A 10,300-nucleotide genomic window follows, 5' to 3' on the forward strand; every position below is an offset into this window, starting at 1 on the left:
ATTAAAATTATAAATATATATTTTAACTCAAAAGTACAGTTTTTAAATTTAACCCTAACCCTTGTGCGTGTTTTTTATTTTGACAGCGAATGCGCACCTGCGGACCACTTATGTGCAGCCCTGGTTATTTAGCTCGTCATATTGCAGCCACAGAAATTCTTTTGTCCATGAAACCATAAAGCTGCACTTTCTTTTTGCCTTATAGTCTGATTTGTCATAACTTCTCCGTTTTGTGGTAAGCTTTTCTTTGGCTGTCACTTCTTCACCCCGACCTGTCTTATTTGGCTCAGCAGAACTGAAATGCTTTTACACACGCACTCACATAACGGTCAGCGATTCTCTGCGCGATCAACCTCTCACATGTTTAAGCTTGCTGCGGGAGATTTCACTTGTCATGTTTGCATAGTAAGCTAACGATTAATAAGACGATGTCAGAGGAATTGGTGCACAAATTATCATCACTCACAGATCAGTGCTGTCGCTCTCTATACACAGTTCGCACGATTGCAAAGTGAAAGCAAAAAAACAAGCGCAAATTCAAACGCGACTTCAATATGTCACATATTGACAGTGGCTCACTGATGCCAATGACATAATTACCCAGCTACATTTCTGAAAGAATGCAAAAGCATTGACATATATTTTTCCTACAATAGCCCGACGGGCAGGGAAGAGATAGATTTTGGTAGCCCGACTGAAAAAAATCGCTAGCTCCGGGACGTCGGGCTAGCGATATTGCGAGCCCTGTATCTGATTGAGGAATCACTCATCTTTGGAAAAGAGAGTTTATTACAGAGAAATGGCTCTTTCCAAAATAAAAGCTATACTATCCGCTTCTTCTGGGCTATATTCTCAACAGCATAAGGAGAATCATGTGCTAACAGCTGTCTAAATGACTCGGCTAAAGTTAGTAGCATGCTTGCTTTTTTTTGTCTGCTTCCACTTGTCTTTGCACTAGGATGATGTCGGCGTAAATGTGCAGTCATATTCGTTGTGTTCCCACTAGTGCTTTCAGGTTAATCTCGTTGAAATGACCTTAACGCCACAACACGGCAAATCTCCGTTAACGAGCTACTGCCGATCGCTCCGTGCATGGGGCTAGACAGCCAACACGTTAACGAGCTAACTGCGCTAACACACTAGTTCACACCAATGTAATTGAGCATTGCATGGCACATCCAACATACTGTTTTACTTTAGTCCATGACTCGCTTACCTTCAGGGTCATACGTCACATGAAAACCAAAATAATTCCAAACGCCAGATCTGAATGAGGTTCAATTTGCCTGTTGCAAGGAGAGCTTAACTTCTGTCTCGCTAGCTTGCCCTGCGCTCTTCCTTCTGACTATGCTGTCTGTGTTGAGCGCTCAGTGGATCTGCGCTCGACAGTGCAGCCTAGGCGGAGTAGTCGAACACAGATTCACTGAGCGCTCAACACAGACAGCATCGTCAGAAGGAAAATTGATAAAATAAATTACAAATGTTGTATTGTTCGATACATATGCGTACCGAACCGAAAGCACTGTATCGAACGGTTCAATATCGATACGAATATCGTTGCACCCCTAATATATATATAATTATAATTCCCATCTCGCCCCTGCGGGTGGTCTATCCTAGAGGCCTGGGAGCTTGAGGGTCCCGTGCAGTATCTTTACTGTTCCTTGGACTGCGCTCTTCTGGACAGAGATCTCGGTGCTGTTCCTGCTGGAGCCACTCACCTAGCTTTGGAGTCACTGCACCTAGTGCTCCGATTACCACTGGGACCGCTGTTAGGTATTTCTGAAGTTTCTTGTGTTCCTTCTTCCTGATGTTGCTGTAATTCAGCATCACTACATCTATCACTACGGTCGTCGTCTTCTGCTTGTCTACCACCACTATGTCTGATTGGTCCCACAGGACCTTAGCTCGGCCATTCTCAACCACCCTAGGGAGTGTCTCCCATTTTAAACTTCCAGGCCATACTCGGCACAGATCTATGCCGGCCACTTGGTTTTGGCGTTCCATGTATGCCTTGCCTGCTAGCATTTTGCACCCTCCTGTTATGTGCTGGATTGTCTCTGGGGCATCTTTACACAGTCTGCACTGGGGTCTTGCCTGGTGTGATAGACCCCAGCCTCAATGGATCTTGTGCTCAGAGCTTGTTCTTGTGCTGCCATGATTAGTGCCTCTGTGCTTTGTCCAGCCACTGGTAGTACTTCTAGATGTCAGCCACCTTCTCTATCTGCCAGTGGTACATACCTTGCAGGGGCCTATCCTTCCAAGATGGTTCCTCCTCTTGCTCCTCCTTCTTGGGTTTCTGCTGGACGTGCATGCGTGGTTGGAGTTACTTCCTGATGTATTCGTGGATGCTTGTTGTCGTTTGTTGTAGCCCGGATCTTGTTCATTCTCTCTATCTATCTATCTATCTATCTATCTATCTATCTATCTATCTATCTATCTATCTATCTATCTATCTATCTATCTATCTATCTATCTATCTATCTATCTATCTATCTATCTATCTATCTATCTATCTATCTATCACCTGTACATGTCTGTGAGAACTGTCATGGATCGCTGTGTGGCAAGCAGGAGGAGGACCCAAATGCAAAACTCACAGACACGGGGATGAACTTGAGAAACACAGCTTTAATGCTGGCACGGCAGAACACAGGAAATACAAAACTAAACTGGGGAAAAGTAAACTAACACTCGCAGGTAGACACAGGAAGATCCACACAACATGAGGGAGAACGCGACGCCGAACAGAGGGAGACGCAGACAGAAATACACAGAGGGTTAACGAGGAAAGTGGGAACACACGGGGAACACAGCTGACACAGATAACCATAACGAGACAGGGCGGGTTGAACATAACACTGACGGGAGACGGGCAGAGTCAAACAGGAAGTACAGAGGTTCAGACAGGAGGAGAGAGAGCACGGGGAAAACACAGACATAACGGGCTGGGGAAACATGGAACAACCACAACGGGAGACGAGGTCTCATAAATACACAGAGGGCACACAGGGGGGAGAGAGAGCACGGGGAGAACTTAGACATAACGGGCAGGGGAAACATGGAATAAAACATAAGGAGAGACGAGGGCTCACAGATACACAGAGGGGCACACAGGGGGTAAAAGCCACGAAGGGAAAACACTTAGGGAACAACACAACAGGGCAACTCAGGAAACATGGCCTAAATAGGGAACAAAATACAAACATACAAGAAAACTAAGAACACTGGGCCAACATGGCCCAGGACCATGACAGAGAACAATATTACAGTGGACTGTGCAAAGCTTTACAGGCTGATAATGAGTGTGTTTGTCAACAAAGGCAGCATCAATGAGGTAGAGAGTTTCACATGTGTGAAACTGTGGCGTCAGAATCTACTTCACCACAGCTTACTGTGTAGTCATGACACAGCAAACTACAAAGATTAAATACACAATGTATTTCACTGCAGATGAACACTGGGATCAGTATCTGATGTTCTGATGGTCACATAAACACTGTTTATGTCACTAGTGAGTCATAATGCCAATCATTTCATTTATTTTAGGCTTCAAGATGATGCTAGTTGGGTATTGGATACCAGCATTCTGTTGTGTAGAGGCTCAACAGCAGACCCAAAGACACATGTTTTGCTTGTTGGCAGTCTAGGACTAGTAGAGTGACAGCTATTACCATTACCAACTGGAGTTTTCCTAAATATGAAAAGAGCCACAGTGCTGTACAGTAAGGAATCACAGGATCCATTAAAAAAAGAGAGAAAAAGAATCATGACACAGTCATTAGAGTATGTAGTCATAGGATCAACATTATGGCCTTCATCTTTCTTTCTTTGAGTACGATATGGACTTGCCAGTAAGATATACTGACAAGTTGACACATAGAAGATCCATTTCATGTGCTTAACTGCTTCATAAAAACACATGACATCACGGAGATCATATTTCAGAGCCTGTCCACAATGCAGCAAATTTCTATTGATAATCAATGCCATATGGTCGTCTGGTGTTGTCTCTAGTTACAAGAAGCATTTGAAGTCATCAAACAGGAGGATCACTTTCACGACACACGCTTATTACAGACAGATTGAATCAAGTGCTCAAATTTTAATCTCAACGCTTTTTGCTAAATATTCAATTCAGAAATCAAAATATACTGAGAATCTAAACAGGGATTGTAGTACACCAAACTCTGGACTTGGGGATGGGATGATTTAGCTTTTTAGTAGTGCTGTCACAAAAGTCAGGGAGTGATTAAAATGTAAACAGTTCCTCCTCCAGGGACCAGACATGTGATCTGGAAATGTGCTTGATCTCACAATGAATATCTCACATTGCTCAAATCAGTTTTATCACAGATGTTTGATGAAAAAAATCAATATCAGCCCACTTAAAAGAACCAGAAATGGACTTAAGGCACAACAACTGATCATTTTATATCATTTACTGGATAGTGGCTTGTAACAAATCAAGTTTCTCATAACATAACAATTATGGTTCCACACATGTGTTACACATGTGTTTGACTGGGAAGAAATCACTACAGAAGATTCAACATCTCCTGGAAAATACTAAAAACGGAATAGAGGTGACTGATTTCAGAAATACACGCTCATGCTTGTGTTTTTTTTTGCCTGTGTATGACACAGACTGATCAAGGACCTAAGTATGATTTAGACTTCTGCAGGAGATCCACCTACGATGTAACCATAAACCCCTTTTAACCCTAAACCGTAACCTTCCAAGCTATTCAGTCGCCGCAAGCTGTGCCAAGCCAATGTGTTGTTGCATTTCTCAGGATCTGCATGTCAGTTTACGTGGAAGGTTACAGCATAGGGTTAAACAGTGTTTTCGATTATGTCCCAAGTTATGGCATAGATTTCACAGATTGCACAAGTCTAAGTCAGACATCAGTTGAAAAAATGCTCCGTAGCATCTCTAGATGTCAAAAATAACGATGGGCACCTTTAATTAACTGGTTTTTAGTTAACACAAGATTATCTGCTGAATGAGAGCTCAAGCCTAACATACTACAACACTGTAGAAAAGCTGCATTTCTTAAAAAAGATTCTTATTAATTTCTTAGAAATGTTTTCAAATAAAGCAATAACAGAACCCCTGCATTCTTGTAGGTTTACAGAATGCACACAACAAAAGTGTGCATATGCCCACTTTCCTGCAGTCTGGGTTAGAGACATGTCATACCTCTGTGGTTTACATTTTCAACATTGGCTCTTTAGTCATATTTTGCTTATACAATCAAACCAGCCTGTGATCATCTCTAGCCACCACCTGTGACCCTGAACTAGACGAGCTGTTAAGAAAACAAAAGGATCTGATATGCAAATTCATGACCGTTTCACATTTGACCCCTTTATCATGGTGTGGATTGACTTTGTGAGAATATGAATCAAATCGTGCTTAAATCACTAGTATATGATCTGGTTTATGTGAATGGTGCTGAAGAAAAATAATTATTGTATTCCCAAATATGGTTTTGTAGTTTTTCTGAGACATTTTTTGTCAAACTATGTTCACTTCGTCCTGCACAGGTTTGAGGTTTGTCCTTTTATTTCTGCACTCTTCTAATCATGGATTTGAGAGCTGCTTTTTTGTTGACTGTAGCTGGTGAGAACCAAGAAGCAACCTACAGAGCTGAAAAATTAAGTCCACTTCCTTTAAGGGCCACTTGAGTCGGGCTTTTATTCAAGTCCTACAAACCCCTAAAATGCCGACTTAACAGCTTTAGAGAACATGCAGACAGCCTGGTACAGAAAATGATTTGGGGCTGTGTAGAAAATTTTAAGATGCACAGTAGGTTACATCCTTTGCTAATGCACTGGACTGGATCACTCAGCCTCTCTGCTTTCTAACAAACTAAATGTCTAAATATTCGTTGGTTGTTTTTTTGTTTTTTTCAGTTTCTTTTTTTTGTTTGTGTTTGTTTTTTGCTTCTTCTTGCAGATGTGAAAAATGGATGCAATTACCACTGTATCCTCATGGTGATGCTAGTGAGGGTTGGGCCTCATTGCATATCTGCAATACTGCAAAAAACAATAATTATATTTTTAATTATGAAACTTATTTGTAGGAAAATGAAACTATAAGAACCTGCAGTAAGTTCACAGTGTTTATTATACAGTGTTGTGAAAATGTTAACGCTTGATTGCACTTCTTTTTGCCAAGGATACTACAATCAGTTATAAGGTACAAGTCTGAATAACCTTTTTCCCTCTTTTTTGTTTGTTTTTTGATCTATGTGTTATTTGATGATCTGAAACACAATTATGCCAAAAAATAAATAAATAATTAAAAACATTCAGAAAGGGGCAAATACTTTTTCACAGCACCAAAAATATTATTTAATCGTATAATTGTAGTTATAATTGTAGTGGACGACTGTTGATACTTTTAGTTTATGTTTAAATATATATATACCAACACAGGGGTTCTAGGTTACACGGCACATGACATTCTTTGAATCAAATGTGTACACACTACTGTATGTCTTACAAAATCCTCACACAAACTTAAAAGGCAGGCAAAACTAGAACTCAACCAAACCATGTAAAATGGCAAATTTCTGGTGTTTACTGAGATGTACTTTTCTGGGTGCAAAAACCCTCCTAGCACTTTGAAATCCCTCACTGTAAAAAAAAAAGAGTAAACAGCCAATGCATTCAGCTTTATGCTTCACTAAATAGACTCTTGGGCCTCCACATCGGGAATTCTGCCTGGAATGCAAAATGAGTGTCTGCTGCTGAGATACAGGTAAACGCATCGCATACAAACATGCACACCTCCTACTCTGCACTGAGAGATAAATCAAAATAGAAATTCTGTTCATACTTAACATGCAAATTCTCACTGAGGTTTTAAATCTTCCCACCTGCATGGGTTCTGCATGTGCATGTATATACAGACCGTAAAATCTGCGTCTTGTGTTGAATTACCAGACTGCTGGTTGAACAGACGGGGTTGCCTGGCAACACAGTTTGCACGCGAGGCAGCGAGTTATGGGATCACGGCGCGTTCGGTCAGGAAAGACCAGCCTGTTTTGGTCGAGAGAAGATGAGGGGAAACCCTGAGTTCATGCTGGCTGCAGATAAGAGCACATAAGCTGAGAAATTTAAGTGGACTGACAAGCATGAAACAAACAGACCATCTTAATATGCTGACATGTAGTCAGTATGCAGTACAACAGATTTCTATGTGCGGAGAACAAAAATGCATTTTGATGCAACCATCTGCCCATCGCTGATAACAAGTCAGAGTGTTTGTCATTAAGCACTCAAGGGGAAAATAATGAAGCCAGAATTTTATAAATACAGAATGTTGATAATTAGGTTACGTGTTGTATGTGAGTGTGATTTGGTTTTGTTTAGTTTTTTTAATGATGTCTTTGAACCGGTCTTTCTCCAGAGTGGAATGGTTGTACAGCATGCAGCATCTTTAATCACTTTAAAAAGCAAAAAGTTCTCATATTCAACCTGAAACTAAACCACCTTGTTGAAATTTACATACTACACTTGTACATACATAGTATGCATAGTGTGCTAAATGAACGTCTACTAATATTCATTGCTAAAAGGAGACATAACAACTGCCTTGATTACAGTCCACAAGTGATAAAGTTAAAAAAGACACAATTTACACAAGGTCTCACAACAGGTGCTGCAGGTCCCAACAAAGACCAAGCCATGAAGTCTGAGAACTGTCTGTAGATCACTGTGATAAAATTGTTTTGCACCACAGATGAAGGTGAGTTATGAAAACATTTGTCAAGCTTTGTCAAGTAGAGCCAGAAAACAGTCACATGATTACATCTAAAATAAGAAAAACTGTTTTTTTTTCTGTAAACAAGATATTTTGTATATGATGATTCTAAAATTAGCACAGAAAATCTTTGATCCAGACGATGTTTTTTGCTTTGGTTACTGAATAACCAAAGGAAAAAAGTAGCACTTCAGGAAACACTGAGAAATGAACTATACACACGTTAACAAATGTCTTTTAATCTAGTGCTCATTATCCTTCCTGGAATAAACTGGTTACAGTTTTTCCTTATTTTTTGCTATTTTCTAGTCACTAAAGTCAAATTATGCGCACAATTCTAAAAACATGACATTCATAAATCAACAGCATGACTCCAAACTGCTAAAGTCTGAGTGCAGTTCCATTGGCCTCACTCATTCTAAATCACAGTTTTGCAAATGAATACAAATTGCATCATTTAGCACACTTTGTTCACCTCGAACGTTGGTCTACAACTGTGTATAAAAGAGGCCTTGAGTGACTCATGCAGGAGTTAGGCAAGAAAACTGAGCAGCAAGAACACAGAGGAAGCATGAGGGGAAGAGTAAGAGGAGGCCTAGGTGGCAGCAGAAGACAATTTGCAATTTGATTTATTTATTTCCTTATTTATTCATCTTTTATTTATTAGTTCATGTGGTTCTGTAAATGCTTCAGAACAGAAATCCCTACTACTATTCACCAAAATCAGAAAAACTAAACTAAACCTTCCACTTACTTGTATGCGTTTGAATATGTAACATAGCTTCTGTCATGGTCCGCGGCCCGGCGTCCGAGGTGCTGATGGGATGCCCACTCCCGTGGGCGTGGCTGCTAACTCCACACCTGCATCCCATCCCAGGCGATCACCAGGTGGACTATTTAATCCTGCCCAGCCTGCTGCTCCACGCCAGTCCGTAGTCGTCCTTCAGCGGTAACGTACACCTGCGGGAAAGCCCTTCTGCAAACCTATCCGTGTGAACTAACACTAACTCTGCCTTGTATACTCAGATCACAGCTCGGCGTGTTTGAGCCACCAGCCTGTCCACCTGCCTGTCCGGAATTTGGATCACGATCAGCCCCAGCCGCCTCGACCTTTCTGAAGCTTCTCCCCACGGACCCTCACCCCTCCCTCCGGTTCCCTCGGCCCCGCTATCATCGTAAGACGCGTACTCTACTTCCCTTCGTATGCTGCCGTTTTCCCCGCACCCCAATAATCCTTTTTTCCTTTTTCTGTTTCAGCCTCCCACAGTCCCGCTCTCGGCGTTCCTGCGCGATTCACCTCCCGGTCCCTCGGTTTTTCTGGTTCCGTGCGTTTTTTTCCCTTCTACCCTCCCGGGACACCCTCAGTTATAATAAAGTTTATTTTTTGTTCTCTCGTACCGCTGTGTGTGTGTTCTGCTCCTGGGTCCAACTTGTGCGTGGAACTTCGGTTCATGACAGCTTCGCAAAGCCAAAATACTCATGCCCTCATACTTCTGATGACTGTACACAGTTTCTGTTTGTAGCGTTTTGATTTTATCACATATATCTGATGTTTTGGGAGATATAAGTGTTTCGGTGGAGGTTTCGAAAAGACAGAAAATTGTTTGCAATGTCTGATGTTGCAAGAGATGTGGCAAGGGGTTTGGACAAAACTCTTTTGAATTTGAGGGATTCCAACGATTCTGGAAATGCTTTTAAAACACATTAGGAAAAACTGTAAGTGTGAGTGCCGTCTTTTTACTTCTTAGCTTTCAACAATCGTGACTTAATGAATAACACCACAAATAACAGTGAGTGTCCAGCCCCCTCACATTAGTGATCACATAAGATAAATTTATTACAATAGCTATAGCTACATTATTCATAGGAAGTTACTGTCCTGCACAGCTTCGGTCTTCATTGGCAGAAAACCTCCTGCTCTAATCAAAACAAGACAAAGGTAGAAAAGGATGGGGAACAACAGAGACAGCCTACAGGGAGGTGGAGGTATTGTTGTGCTAACAATGTGGGATGTGGAAGAGAATTACCCAGGCTTATGTAAGTGATAAAAAGGGGAACTCCTGCCCTGTTCATCACCCTGCAGCCAAATATACCCCTCCCCAACTGCAGTTACCACCCTCAGTGCTGGCAGGGTGGTGGGAGCTGGATGTGGAGCTGAAAAGATTGACATTGTGGGAAACACTCACTCACAACACCCACTGAATCTGCAAAACTTGGCAGGACTTAGCACAGGGAAACACAGCACGTGTTCAACTTTTCAAAAGTTTTTTTTTTTTTTTTTTTAATCAAACACAACTCTAAAAGAAGGTAAACAGTTTAATTATCTGATGTTAAAGTTATGCTGGAAATGTAGTTCTGTAACAATGGTGGTTGAGTAAAGGTCTAGGCATCACTTGAGGCAATAGTCTTGGGATCATGACTGTCTGTTTAAAGTTTATTGGCAGTAGCTGTTGCAATATTTCTATCCAGATCAGAGTACCAGACTAACAGTGTTACCCCTCGTGCTGGGTTGCTGAAGTTTCTATT

At 41.4% G+C, this 10,300-nt stretch overlaps 1 long non-coding RNA gene across 1 annotated transcript; it reads left to right on the forward strand.

The window, feature by feature from the left end:
* Positions 1-8,613: 8,613 nt before the first annotated feature.
* On the forward strand, positions 8,614-9,154 carry LOC143412892 (uncharacterized). Its single transcript, XR_013093406.1, has 3 exons — positions 8,614-8,723; positions 8,801-8,949; positions 9,032-9,154. It is a non-coding gene; the product is annotated as an uncharacterized LOC143412892 (long non-coding RNA).
* Positions 9,155-10,300: the final 1,146 nt, after the last annotated feature.

Source organism: Maylandia zebra, linkage group LG16 (assembly GCF_041146795.1).
Source record: "Maylandia zebra isolate NMK-2024a linkage group LG16, Mzebra_GT3a, whole genome shotgun sequence".
NCBI classification, from domain to species: domain Eukaryota; kingdom Metazoa; phylum Chordata; class Actinopteri; order Cichliformes; family Cichlidae; genus Maylandia; species Maylandia zebra.